Genomic DNA, 15,782 nt, shown 5'->3' on the forward strand with positions numbered 1-15,782 from the left:
ACTAGGAATAAATCAATAAACCGTAATAAATTCAATTTCAGCCTGTCATGTTTGCGAGGTGGTGGTGGACCCCAAAAAGCAGGCAGGAGGAAGGAGCAGGGTGAACTTGAAGAAGTGTATTGATAAAACACAGAGAAAACTAAATCCAAAAACAAACAGTCCAAAGTAGCAAACAAAAATAACAAGTGAAGCTAAAACAGAACCGTGACCAAAACAAACCTGACAGCAGTAAAGGAACAGCAAACAAACGAACATGACAGTAGCAAACAGCAACAATGACCCGCCAATGAGTAGTCGGGCTGGGAGTCCTTTTAAAGCACTAATTACCTAATGACCAACAGGTGTGCAGCTGCAGGGGGAGCCCTACAGTGCCACCTGTTGGTCCCAAACTGAATCATGACACAGCCCAGCAATATCAACAGAGGAGCACAATACACAAATCACTTCAACCTCCAAAACAAACCCAAATAAAACAAGTCGTGCTCTCTTTTATCACTCTTGGTGTGTTCACCGCTCAATTTTTATTATTATTTTTTTCATAATGAGATCAACGAGATCGATTATAAATAAAAAACCTTTGCCTCCAAAACAAAAATGTATACAACAATTTGTGCCGAAATGTGTTTTTTCTTTTCTTTTCCTAAGATCATCTAGATCACAGGTGTCAAAGTCGAAACCCCACATACATTTATACATACATTTATGTGGCCCGTGAAAGCAATTGACGCGCATCAACTTCCATGAACCCTGCTAAAATTTGTACTGAAATGTCAAAATCCTACATAAATAATGTCGAGATTTTTGTGATAATCGTGTTACCTGTCAACACTCACTCAAACAATAATTAAACAAAATATGACTGGTTTCAGAATTTTCCAATTCATTCATATGCTGTTGTTGTTAGCAAATAATTTCATCATTGTATTTCTGATATTCACTCCATGTACATCACATTGTATACAGCGATGGTTGATTTAAGTTGCTCTATAAACACAGTTGAGTTGTACAATTAATAAAATTAGTGAACGCTGGCGCGTTTTGGCTGCCGCTGCTCTCCCACAAACTTTTGTGTTTTACGGTGTTTTTACGGTGTTTTTACGCTCGATTGTTTTACTGTTTTGCACGGAATCACTATCATCATCTCACAGTCATTCCACTCCAGCCCCCATCCACGCCTGCCTCGCACTCTCAACCATCTTCGACTGTTTCGTCCCGATCCATCGACCATCGTGCGTTAGCCGGCTTGGCTAGGTCGGCTAACGGTCCCCGCAGCAGCGAGACTGCCGCCGTCAACTTCGGGCTACTTAACATCCGTTCGCTTACTGGGAAGGGTAATCTCATTCAAGATATCCTCACGGACCGTAAGCTTGACATTCTTTGCTTAAATGAAACCTGGCAAACTCCCGGAGACTTCTCACAGCTGAACGATTCCACTCCCCCGGGATTTGTTTACATTTCCAAGCCCCGCGATTCTGGTCCACTTTCCTCCTTTGAATGCCTTGCCTGTCAAATATCCGGATCCATTCCCACGATTATTGCCACAGTGTACCGCTCCCCCAAACCCCACCACAACTTCTTAAATGAAGTGTCTGCTGTCCTCACCCATCTCTCCTCTCTGTCACCAAATGTAATAATCCTGGGAGATTTTAATATACATATGGACAACACTGCTCTTCCTCTCACCATTGACTTCACTTCTTCACTTAACAGTTTTGATTTTGATCAATTTGTAGATTTTCTCACACACATCAAAGGTCACACCCTGATCACATCTGATCTGCTGCTCTGGTATTTCCCCCTCCGACTGTACTGCTGACAAACTTCCAATAACGGACCACTTCCTTATCTCATTCAACATTACGCTCCAGCTCTCAACTGCCAAATCACCCCGAACCATCGTTTACCGTAATATTAAAGACATTAACATTGACTCTCTCACTGCATGGCTGACCACCCTGACTCCGGACATTGATTCCACTCCTGATGATTTGGTTTTCCGATATAACTCTGGTCTCATCAGCATCCTCAATACGCTCGTCCCTGTCAAGTCCCGCTCTGTCCTTTTTACTCGGTCTGCCCCTTGGTTCACCCCTCATCTCCGTTCCTTGAAATCCCAAACCCGGCAGCTTGAGAGACTTTATAGGAAAACCGGTCTCACTGCTCACAAGGACATCTATGCAGCTCAACTATCCCTCTACAAGGATTTCATCTCTCAAGCAAAATCACATTACTTCTCTGGACTCATCTGCTCCAATGCTGGAAATACAAAGACTCTCTTTTCCCTTTGGAACAGAATCACTCAACCCCCTGACTCCCTACCACCTCACTTTTATTCTCGTGACACCTGCAACGCACTTCTCCTCTTTTTCAATGAAAAAATCAACAAAATCCACCAGCATCTGGGCTCCTCTGTACCTTTCCCCTCCTCTGACCTTCTCACCCCTTGCAAACTGTTCTCTTCTTTTGAACTCCCCCATCTCTCATTAATTTCAGACCTCATCATTAAATCCAAGACTTCCTCCTGTCAGCTCGATCCCCTCCCCACATTTCTGGTCAAATCCTGCCTACCCTCTCTGCTTCCCTTCATCTCAGCCATTATCCATTCCTCTCTGTCGACTGGAATTGTTCCTGTGCTCTTCAAATCTGCAGCTGTCACCCCAATCCTGAAAAAACCCGGTTCAGATCCCAATGACTTCAATAACCTACGCCCCATTTCCCATCTTCCCTTCATTTCGAAAATTCTTGAGAAAACTGTCGCCTCTCAGCTCCACTCCCACCTCACCGACAATAGTCTTTATGAACAATTCCAGTCCGGCTTCCGTCCCCGTCACAGTACTGAAACAGCCCTCATAAAAATCACAAACGATCTTCTCATGGCAGCAGACTCTGGCCTAATCTCCATCCTCATCCTCCTTGACCTGAGTGCAGCCTTCGACACGATCTCTCACAACCATCCTCCTCAACAGACTCTCTACCATAGGCATCACCAACATCCCTCTACGTTGGTTCCACTCATATCTCACTGGCCGCTCTCAGTTCATTCAACTTGATTCTTTTATTTCACAATCCCTCCCCGTCTCTTCTGGTGTTCCCCAGGGTTCTGTCCTAGGTCCGCTCCTTTTCATTGTCTACCTCCTTCCGCTCGGAAACATTTTCCGCAAATTTGGCTTGCACTTTCACTGCTTTGCGGATGACACCCAGCTCTACCTCTCCAGCAAACCCGACGCTTCTCTCCCACCCTCATCCCTCTCTCACTGTCTCTCAGAAATCAAATCTTGGTTCACCCATAATTTCCTCAAGCTTAACAGCAATAAAACAGAACTCCTACTCGTCGGTACCAAATCCACTCTAAACAAAGCCGACAGTTTCTCCCTCATAATTGATAATGCCACTATATCTCCTTCCCCCCAGGTGAAGAGTCTGGGTGTCATCCTTGACAGTTCACTATCCTTTCACTCCCACATCAATAACATTACCCGGTCCGCTCATTTCCACCTTCGCAATATAAACCGCCTCCGTCCCTCACTCACTCCTCACACCACTGCTATCCTTGTTCACAGTCTCGTCACTTCCCGTATTGACTACTGTAACTCACTCCTCTTCGGTGTCCATCAAAAATTCCTCCATAAACTTCAACTTGTTCAGAATTCAGCAGCCCGGATCATCACGAGAACCCCCTCCTTCCATCATATCACCCCCATCCTCCGACAGCTCCACTGGCTTCCTGTCAAACTTAGAATCAACTTCAAATTACTTCTCTATACATTCAAAGCCATCCATAACCTTGCGCCCCCCTATCTGTCAGATCTTCTTCAAATCTCCATTCCCTCTCGCTCACTCAGGTCCTCATCCTCCCTCCACCTTTTTCTACCCTCTGCCCGTCTCAGTACAATGGGGTGCAGAGCCTTCAGTCGCTCTGCCCCCAAACTCTGGAACTCACTTCCTCCCAACATTCGTAATATTGACTCTCTTTCCATATTCAAAACCCAGCTCAAAACCCACCTATTCAGACTTGCCTACCCGCCTTAAATCTTTCTTTCTTTATTATTTTATCTGTGTTTTACTATTGCTCTTGGTTGTACAGTGGCCTTGAGTGTTATGAAAGGCGCTTGCAAATGTGATGTATTCTTATTATCATTATAAAATATAACCATTTAATTAAATTTCACCGTCGTACCGGCCCACCGAAAGAAGGTGTAACCCCAAAGCGGCCTGTGACAAAAATGAGTTTGACACCCCTGGTCTAGATCTATTAGCAAAATGTAGGTTATTATTTTTAAAAATACATCCCCTTTCACATGTGCTAAAGGAGAGCACAAATACCATTAAAAAAAGGAGAACAGTTGTCCATATGTTCGTGTGATCATATAACAGGAAATGACATGCCACCACTGATACTCTAGCACAGGGGTGCCCATTACGTCGATCCTGATCTACCGGTAGATCTGAGACAGGTCCCAAGTAGATCCGAAGAGTGTCGAGGAGAAAAAAAACGAACAACCATTTATGTGTCTTTGTACATGTTAGTAATATATTTTTAGTGTTAATGTACGCTGCACCATAATCATTCTATCAGTCTCCTTTTCACAAAATAAATATTAAAGAAAAATAAAATAAAGCAGGTAAATCTTGAATTTATGGTGGCACGTGATGACGTCACCGGAAGTTGTTTGTGCTCAGCAGTCTGCAATTGCAGCTTGTGATCAGAGTTGTTGCGCTCTATCTTTTATCGACATTATTCTCATTCAGAGTTTGCTTCGTGTACAATTCACCGAGGGCACGGGCAAAGAATAGGAACCTAGGAGGGCCCAGGGAAGCACTTTAAAACGGTACGTGTGAACTACGATGGTTAACAGGCTGCAAAAGTGCATCGCATGCCTCAGTTTCAGGCTGTTTCTCATCATGGCGTGTGCGTGTGTGTACGTGTGCGTGTACAGGTACGTGTGCTGTACGTGTACGCGTACGGGTACGTGTGCGTACGTGTGTGTACGTGTGCGTGTACGTGTGTCGGTAAGGGTAGATCCCGTGAGGTTAGTTGAGCGAAAAGTAGATCTTCGGTCCAAAAAGTTTGGGCACCCCTGCTCTAGCATGTCGACAGAAACACACCCTAAATGAGTGCAAAGGTGTCTTGAAACTTCTTCCGCCGGTCGTTTGATGTTCCCAGTAACTGAAATACTGTGCCCATCGCATCACCGAACTTCGTTCACCTTCCTCAGTGGATGTTTCTATCGAGATGACCTTTTTACAATGTCCGTCAATCGGTGTGGTCAGCAACACTCCAAAGAAGTACGATGTTTCTTTTTTCATGCTCTGAATCAGAGCCAGGTCTGCTGGAACCACCATTTTGTCCTGCTGTGAAAAAGCACAATCCTCCTATGGCAATCTCAATTCATTTCTTTTTTTTTCTAAACTTTCTCACATATAGTCAGCCGAATTAGCTTCATTTCCCAGTTCACAATTTTGTAGAAAATATCAGTAATTTATATGGTCTCCCAAACAATATTTCAAACAAAGAAGAAAACACCATTCTCGTAATATTGACATATAAATCAATTCAATTTCAATCCAAATTCAATTCAATTTCTTTAATTGAATATTAACCATATAATTTCATACTTGCTACCAATCCTGCAGATTGTAGACGGCAGGAGCAATAGTGTCTCAAATAAAATGTGAAACATGCATTCTATTTTATCAATTAGCCTTGTCTCATTGCGTGGTGGACCCCAAAAAGCAGGCAGGAGGGAGGAGCAGGGTGTGCTTGACGAATTGTATTTAAAACAAACAAAACTAAATCCAAAACAAAGTCCAAAGTAACAAACAAAAACCATGACTTAAACAAAAACTATCAATAACCAAAACACTACTAGAACAAACATGACAGCAGCAAAGGAACAGCAAACAAACAAACATGACAGTAGCAAGAAGCAACAATGACCCGACACAGAGTGTTCGGGCTGGGAGTCCTTTTAAAGCCCTAATTACCTATGACCAACAGGTGTGCAGCTGCCGGGGGAGCCCTACAGTGCCACCTGTTGGTCCCTAAACCCAATCATGACAAGCCTGTTCACAAAATGTGTTCCATTGCCGTAAATTTTTGAACCATTTTGGAAAAGCCTCAACCAAACTCAGGCAATATGGCATCCCCTCATTAATTCAAAGAAACCCATGTGCATTATCCGAAATGGAAATGTAGCTCGAAGAAACTGACCCCATTCTTGATACAAATTACCGTGTGCACAGTATTAAAACATTGGTTAAAACCATAGGTTGTATAATGTTTCCGAACCAGAGACACCATTCCCCCCGCCAACGCGTGAGATAATCCATGATGCAAAAAAGAATTTTGGGTTCACTGCCAGTGCTAACATAAACCCTTTCTTGCAATATAGTTCTGTTGTTTCTCGTCACATTCTTCATTAACCAATTGGAATTTGTTGCCGCATATTAAACAGAAGTGAACTTAACCTAAAACCTAATCATGTTGCTGATAGTCAGCAAGTCCCCCTCTCAAAAAACTAGAAACAGAGAAATACACAAAACAGAAGCTGCACCCTTTGCCGCTACGCTGCCGTGTGTGCCGCGCACGTGAATACCACAACTTGATACAATAACGAACAGCATTCGTCATACTGATTTATCAATACTCCACGTGCTAAACAACATACCCTAATTTACAAGGCACATTCAAAACAACCGCGACCTTAACAAAGAAAGTAAAAAGTTTTGGGGTTTTTTTGTCTCCAGCAAATCCCTAACAATCACGTTGGCCACCATGTTGACCAGAAAATGTGCAACCCACTTGCTGTGTTCAAAAACATGTTCAAAAGCAAACCGCAAAATAACTATACAAATCAGTCTTAAGGAAATAAACTGATGTCGTAATGTAATGGGGCACCAATTTTGAATAAGAGAGAAAAGTGACGCATAAATAGGCTAGTGCATGTGCCCAAACAGTACGTGTACAAAGCGAAAGTCGCATTTAACCTACTTAAATATAGCCCGCTAAATGCGTTTGTTTATATCTAGATTTCTTCCTTCGCCCGTCAAACCGAGATATACACAAAAAACGACCCATTACTATATTAAGTAATTCAGTCAATCATTCATTTTCCGATCCGCTTTATCCTCACGAGGATCGCGGGGGGGTTGAGCCTACTCCAGCCATCTTCGGGCAGTAGGAGGGGGACACCCCGAACCGGTTGGCAACCAATCACAGGGCACACAGACACAAGCACAACCATCCAAGCCCATGCTCACACCTAGGGACAATTTAGCGTGTCCAATCAGCCCTCCATGCACGTTACTGCAATATTAATATCAAACAAATTAAAACACACAAAGAACGAGAGGTACCTGTTCATATACTCAATAAACAAACACCCATCAGGAAGCAGTAATAAAGCAGCAGGGATCGACATTTCAACATAGCCATGCAAAATAAATGCCTAGGAGACGCCAAAATAAGCGTCAAACTGTGGATACGTTCAGTAGTGACCTGGAGGCTGCGGTGTCAAGCAGGAGTGGCAATCTCACGCCGTCCAGTTCCACTGTGCACCACTTGAATGGCTTGGCGCAGGAGCCCACGGAGTGAACGGTGGTCGGGCCGGACCGGTCAGGTGAGTGGGATGAGGGGTTTGTCGGTGTGGGGGCAGAGCGGCACATCCTGGAAAAGTGGTTCATCTTCCCACAGCGCTGGCATCTTTTTCCGGTGGCTTTGCAAGATGGCGCACGCGTGGGGTGCGAGGTCGAGCCACAGTTGGCACAAGGTCTGCGTGTGACGGCCCCTTGACGTTGTTACAGTATTATTCCTCTCCTCTTAGTTAGAGTTGATCGATAATTGTTATTCCGCTCTGTTAGTTAGATTTGATTGTTAAATTATTAGTTCTCTCAATTGTTACAGTAGTATGCCTCTCCTCTTAGTTAGATTTGATCGATAAAGTGTTATTCCTCTCTGTTGGTTAGATTTGATTGTTAAAGTATTAGTCCTCTCAGTTAGTTAGAGTTGATCGATAATTGTTATTCCGCTCTGTTAGTTAGATTTGATTGTTAAATTATTAGTTCTCTCAATTGTTACAGTAGTATGCCTCTCCTCTTAGTTAGATTTGATCGCTAAGGTGTTATTCCTCTCTGTTGGTTGTGTTTGTTCAGACACAATGTGAACAAAGAAACAATGTAGAAAGTTGTTGAAGGTATTTCCTGCTTACTGTGATTACAATCACCTTTGGTACCCCCTCACCCCCACCACTTTTAGGACCCCTCCAGAGGACATGTCAACATCAAAAGAGGAACTGTTATCTTTAGTTTCTGTGTTGCAGCTATTGAGGGACTGCGCTTTACTATGAGTTCTATTGATCCCAGTCTCTTTGCTGAACATCTGTTTGCACACTTAAAACAACGTATGTAGTGTTGAATCTTATCTTCTTCCTCCTTGGTTGATTAACGGTCCCCCAAGTGTCTTCTGTTGTTTCCCCCGCACCTTGGGTAGGTCCCTGATTGCTGTTAAGGCCCCCTGGTCAGAACTTTTATCTCAGGATGTATGCACAGCGGGGGTTCTGGAACACGCCATCACACCAAATGGTGGGTAGTGGTGGTTTGGTCTCACCTCACCACTCCCAACTTCTTCCAGCCACACCGGGTCAGATGTCATGTTACTTTCTTTGTTTCCAGGATTTGCACGAGAGGCGTACCTCCCCGCCTCTCATTATCATATTGTCTCTATATAATCTCATGACTGTATTTTCTCTACGCTCTTCTGACGAGATCTGAGACTCTCAGGAGCCCGAATTGATTCGTAAACTGCTGAAAAGAAAATTAAACTCTTCAAGGTACTGTACATCGACTCCAGCCTGATCCTGATCCTGGGCAGTCGGCCCCCGTCAGGGACTTGCCCCCCCTCCCGGGTCCCACACCCGGCACGAATCCCGTTGGTGTCTTGCAAGGTTCCCCGCCAACATTTCCTTCCCACACCTCCCGCAAGCCACCCTTCTCCCTCCGCGACCCCCATTCGCCCTTCGTTTCCCCCCAGCCCCCCCTCCACACGCCCCACCCGCTCCCTCCCTTCTCCCTCCTCCCTTCTCCCCCTCATTCTCTCCGTCCACTCTTTCACAGCCTCTCACGTGTCTGGCATAGTTTGCTTTCGTCACCCACCTTTCACACCCTCCGCACTGTCTCCTTTCTCCCTTCTCCTCATACGCCCCTCCCGTGCAACTCCTTTCGTGACTTATTTTATTCCCTTTCGACCCAAACCTCCTCCCACACCTCCCACACTCAAACTCCACCTGTTCCTCGTTCCTGCGGTGTATGCGTTTTTCGTGCATGGTCAGACCAGCTCTACTCCTGCATACTTTTCCGCACCCCTCATACCTACATACCAACCCATCATTCACTCTCCTAACATTCCTTCCCAGTCCCTCCTCGTTCCTACCCATCTCATATCTGTGACCCTTCTGATTTTCCCATTTATACAGGTGATCCATTCGCTCGCTCACTCTCCGCTTCCATCCGTCCCTGTCACTCGTCAATCTTTCCACCTCCGTCCAGTCCATTCCTGCATTCCTCATCACTCTCTTCCAGTACAACACCGTCTTCCTTTTGCGCCCCATCTTCTTCCCTCTTCCTTCCAGTTCCTCCCACCATCCCAATACCATAGCTTTTGTTAGTCTTTCATTTCCCATACGCATCACATGTCCGATTCTCTGCAACACTCTCCTCTCAATTTTCCACTCAACAGATTTTACTCCCAACATTTTCCTCACGTCATACATATTCACTACCCTTTCTTGCATTTGCCTCAGTGGTTCTCCATTCCTATCACTCCACACATACCTATAGCACCTATCCATCCACTTCTGTAGTTTTCCCATATCCCTCTTCAACCACGTTCTTACCTGACAGTCATACAACAAGCTGCTCTCCACACACGCCTCTACTACTCTCCCTTGCCACCTCTTTGATAGTCGTGTCCCTTTCAGCCACCCTTTCACACTCCCCCATAGCTGTCCTGCCCTTTTGATCCTGTTCTTCACGTCTGCCTGAGTACCAATCCAGCTTCCTAACACTCTAATCTCCTCCCCCTCTTGCGTTCCAAACTCCAGCACCTCCTCCTTCTCCTCATTGTTCCTCTCTTCCCACTGAGTCATCACACTTTTCACCCTCCTTACACTCTCGTGTATCTCTCCTTTCGTTCCCACTATAGTAGTGTCGTCTGCAAACAAGGCGCTCGATACCCGCACTTCTTTTGTTTCCGAGCTCCCTCTCTCCCAGCCATGTTCACCTGCGAATGACCCTCCTGGTATCCACCTCCACACCACCATTTTCTCCTCCCTGCTATCTCGGTTCCTCGCCGCCAGTGCCTGCCTCATCACCGCCTGATGGTAGATATTAAAGAGGATCGGCGATGTAGAGCATCCTTCTCGCAGCCCTCTTGCTGGCATCCATCCTCCACTCACTCCCTCCCTTCCCCTCACCTTATACTCTGTCGTCTCATGCAGGTCCATAATGGTATCCAGACATTTGCCCTTTAGCCCATACCGTTCAAGCAACATCCACAACGCTGGTTTACTCACTCTCGGATACGCCTTTTTCAAATCTAGAAGTCTTGCACATGGCCAGTCGTCATCCTTCATATCCTTCACCCCTTCCTGCGTCACTCTCTTTCTACAATCTTCTACATCCTCCTGTATGCGTACCATCATTTGCGTTACATCCGCTGTCGACTCCAGCCTTTATTTGGATAACCAACATCCTCATCATCCGAAATTAACGAACACGCGGAGGAAGAGAAAGGCCGCTCTTCCCCCAACAATGTCCGGCCACATTTACCTCGGCAACGTCCTAGGTGGAGGTGGAGTCAGAGGGTTGAGCGGTTGGAGCGACAATCTGTGCCAGAGCGGGAGAGCGTGAAGCGGTGGGCGTGTCTGGATTAGCGAGCCGCCCTGCTAATTGTGCTGCATTCTCGAGTTGGAACGCCATTTCCACAGCCTTTGACAGCGGGAGGTCATCCGGCGACAGTAACAGTTTCTCCCGTAGCTTGGGCTCAATCGTGTGCTCCGCTAATTGGTCCTGAATCATCTCCTCCTCCAAGCGGCCGAATTTGCAGAGGCCCGCTAAGCATCACAAATCGGCAATGTAGTGGTGTACCGGCTCGCCCGTGTGTTGCCGTCGTTGGCGAATGGTAATCCGCCGGACTATCACACTCTGCGGAGCAGCGAAATATCCGGCCAATAAAGCGACACAATCTGCATATGTCCATGCGGGTCCGAGAGTACGAAAAATGCGCTGTCCCTCGATGCCCAAGCTATGCACTAGCATAACCGTTAGCCGTGCGTCGCTTGCCTCGTTTAGTCCGATCGCCGTCAGATATGTTGTAAAAGAGTCATACCAGCGGGACCACGGGTTGGTGGCTCACCGGGGAGCGCGAGGAACGAGGGAAGGGGAGCTGTGTGAAATCCCATCCTCGTCGCCAAAATGTTGTGTCCGAAAAACGTGAGGAGACGACGTACTTTTTCAACGGTCTTTATTCAACTGACGTAACAGGTGTGAGTCGTCACCCAACCAACCAATGCGTTGCGACACTGCCGTAACATCATGTTGCAGTATGGTAAACAGCCATATGCTGCAATTATCATTTGAACATTTTCACTGTGTTGTAGTTATTGCCATTTCAATGTTTCTGAGAATATTACAGACTGAGAATATTTCGTGATCATTTCTCATCGAGCTCTCCATCCGACCTTTTTTGTTTTCAGACCAAGGTCTTTGGGGTGCCCTTGGAGTGCTTACCATGTACTCGGATGGAGTATGGGAGTGTCCCTTGTTAAGTGAATACACTCATTTGGTCAAATTACAAGTATGAAACATATATCCCTACTCTTCCAGTTTTCTGGTGGAGGCATGCATAAAGTTGCTGGAGCACGTCGACACAGAGGGCCTGTTCAGAATATCTGGCACTTTTGCTCGTCTGAAAACACTGCAGGTGAGTGATTGGTTGACTGTACACACACTTAACATTGCTGACCCCATTAAAGGTCTTTCAGACATTCAGTTTTGTTGTGTATGTACAGAAATGTGATCCTCCAGATCAACCCTAGGAAAACTAAGGAGTTGGTTGTGGATTTCTGCAGGAAACAGTCCTCACCAGCACCGATGAACATCCAGGGTATGGACATAGAGAGGGTGACCTCCTACAAGTACCTAGGTGTTCTTCTGAACAACAAACTGGACTGGTCTACAAACACGGACACCCTGATTAGGAAAGGACAGAGCCGACTCTTCCTACTCAGGAAACTGAGGTCTTTTGGGGTTCAGGGGTCGCTCCTTAAGACTTTCTATAACTCGGTGGTGGCCTCGGCCATCCATTATGGCATTGTCTGCTGGTCAGGCAGCATCTCAGCCCGGGACAGAAAGAGACTGGAGCGACTGGTCAGGAAGGCCAGTTCTGTCCTGGGCTGCTCCCTTGACACTCTGGAGGAGGTGGGCCCGCCCTGACAGCACTAGGTAGCTCCTTCAGCCAGAGACTGTTACACCCGCGCTGCAAGAAGGAGAGATACCGACGCTCGTTCCTACCAACTGCTGTCAGGCTGCTGAATAAAAAATAGCAAAAATAATATTAATAATAATTAAATGATGTGGAAAACAACTGTAAATAGCACCATTTTGTATTTATATTGCACTTAATTGAACGGTGTTTGTTTGTTTTTTTCTTCTTTCTTCTTTCTGCCTACATTCTTGCTGCTGGAGGCTGTAAATTTCCCCAGTGTGGGACAAATAAAGGATATCTTATCTTATCTTATCTTAAAAAATGGATTCTGGTGAGGAGTGCCTGTAAAGAGAGTCTTGGTCTCTTTATAACCACACTGGCTAAACCCCGGTGGGACAAAAGAAGACATGGACAGGACAGCTGTTGTTGGTAGAAAAATATATATGTTTGGACAGAAAGAGGAAAAAGGAGAGAAAATACAAATGACTGGAAAGTGTGTCCATCTGACCTCGAGCGTGGTGTCGTCTCAACTAACTCGGCTTTTGTTGTGCTAGGCTGTATTCGCTGTTCTCGTAGATCAAACGTCTTAAATCTGTAACGTCCTTTGCGTCAGCGCTGATTGGTTGAACGTATGTGCGTGCTCGCGCTTGCGCGCACACAGCAGAGAGCAGCGGACCATTGATCGCTCAGGCAAGCTTCACTCGAGTGGCATCGCTACACCTGTCTGCCTGTCTTCCTCGTGACGTGGCCGGCCTGGTGAAGCAATTCTTCAGGGAGTTGCCAGAACCTGTGCTGTCCACCGAGATGCAGGAGGCCTTCTTCAAGGCACAGCATCTCCCCACCAAGGAGGACCGCACCTGCACCACCATGCTGCTCTCTTGCGTCCTTCCCGACACAAACCAGAGTGTCATGCGGCACGTCGCTGAGTTCCGCAAAAAGTGTCCAAGAGGTCCTTCCATTTTTATGATTCTGATTCAGGAAGGACTTTTTCTTTGAGTGTGTTAATCTTCACTATCTGGGTTTGATTCCAAGAGTGCAAAGAATAAGATGGACTGCAGTAACTTGTTGTTAGTCTTGGCTCCCACCCTCCTCCAGTCTGGCGGAGTTACAAAGTATGCAGAGTTTATGTATTGTTTTGTTTTTTTGGCTCCTGGTGGCCACGCAAGCAAATCGTACTAAGTTAGCTTGGTGTTACTGTGATTAAAGTACAGATCCAGATTAAAAAAAAAAAAAAAAATTCTGATCTTATTTCTTGTTCAAGCCAATACATATTGTTGTGGAAAATAATTGAGCACACACCAGCATAACATGTTTTTGTTGTGTATTGTGGCCACCTATAGGAAGCTCAAACAAGACAACCTTGACTGATAAGAGCCCAAAAGACAATTTGTTTTCGAGATGGTTTGATTACCTCGCCTGACAGCTAAAAACTCAATTTTCAAATCATAAAATATTTTGCTTAAAAGCAAGAATTTCAGTTTCATATTTATGAAATTTGTACTGGACTACCGAGCCCGCATCTAGAATGTCCGTGGTGGCCCGACAACAGTGCCATACTGATCCAAGGCCATGAGGCCAGTGGGCCACCGTTAATGTTGGATCATGTATCATGTTACTGTACCTTGTACCATTACTTGGGACCACCTGGTAACATCAAAATACATGTGAGTGGCTTTTGAGCGGAACTTTGAACAGAGGCAATATGATGTCAGCATAATGAGGCCAGAGGTAGTGGGCGTGGCCAATGTGGTTGCAGCTTTGTGTCACGGTGGATGTTGTTGCAAGAAGATTGCCTTCGGGGGCCGGACAAGCATGACAGTGGAAATCAGGATGATCTTAATATGTAAGGGAGCTTGTGTTTTCCACCTTTTGGATTGACATAATTGTCCGTGAACACTTGTTTTTCTTTTTCCACTCTGTTTTTCGGGGAAAGGTTCAGCTGCTTGCTTCTGCCACGAATCTTCCTTTTATTGCCTCAAGTGCGATGGCAACATGATGAAAAATTTACCCAGCTTTTTTGGATGCAAATAACATTCTTCAAGACATCACAGACACTTGGATAAGGGTGTCCAGTTGACATGGATGACATGAAAGTCTAGTGGACGAGGAACGTTGCCCTGAGGGATGCCGCTGTGAAGAGGCAGACCGATGTTGTGAAACTAGTTTGAGTTTCACAACTGGTAAATTTTCCCATACATGCAGCTGGAACGAGCAGATAATTGGTACACTGACAATACATTTTATTTGCGTGTGGAAACATGAAGGTAAATTACAAATGGGATTTTGCTCGTATCACGCTTTTGAAGGCACTCAAAGCACTTTTACAGTCCTCATCAGCATGAGGACATAGTTGGGGCTTTGGTATTTTGCTCAAAGACCCCTTGGGCATTCGGGCTCAGAATTGGACCCACACCCTTCAGGCTGGAAAATTACCACAATACCACCTGAGCCGTGCCGCCCCATAAGGATTCCGATTGCGTTCTTGTCAAAGTTTCTCTTCAGGTTTTTGTTACGGGACCAACTGATGTGTGTCAGGAGGTCGGATATTACTTTTCGGAAGCGGTACCAGACTAACTGTGGAGACTCGTAAGTTTGGCTTTTATGCATCATGACCCAAATTGTGTCACTACCTCAATAAGATGAGATAAAACAAGATAAAATACATTTTTTGTGTGCATTTTTTACACCGCAAAGCCTGTTGAGGTTTGCAAGTTCAAAACAGATCTCAGGAGGTTCTTGTAAAGGAAACAACTAATGTGTGACAGGATGGGGCAGGTTACTTTTTGGAGGTGGAACCAGATTGAAACCTGTAAGTGGGATCTTTTTGTTTTTTTTGGACGAGAATTACTTTTTTAAATTTTAATTAAAATCTGAAAAAGAAACTGAGGTAGTTCATATATTGTTTTGTTTTTGTTTGAGCCTCACATTGTCTGAATGTGTAGTGGATGTTTGGATGTGGAACCAGATTGAGTGTTGACCCTAGTGAGTGGAAACATGGCAAAGTCTATTTGGCGGCTCAATTAAATGAAATTTGGGGATTTGGTTGTTACATGTTTACATACATGATATAAAAATGATTTATTAGATATAAACACATAACGGGGTACGACTACATACGTTTTTTACTTCTTCCTACTCCCTTGAACATAATAACTGTGTTGAATGAAGACTGATTTCTTTCTTTTTACTATTTTAACTACCTTACGCCTTTCTGCTTGGCTCTCGACGAAGGCGGACGCTTTGCACAGCTCCCCTGCCCTCCCACCTTTTTTTCCCTGCTCGCCACTTAGTCTTTTGTGCA

This window comes from Hippocampus guttulatus, chromosome 22 (genome assembly GCF_054856545.1).
Source record: "Hippocampus guttulatus isolate MCC_2025c chromosome 22, RoL_Hgut_1.0, whole genome shotgun sequence".
Classification (NCBI taxonomy): domain Eukaryota; kingdom Metazoa; phylum Chordata; class Actinopteri; order Syngnathiformes; family Syngnathidae; genus Hippocampus; species Hippocampus guttulatus.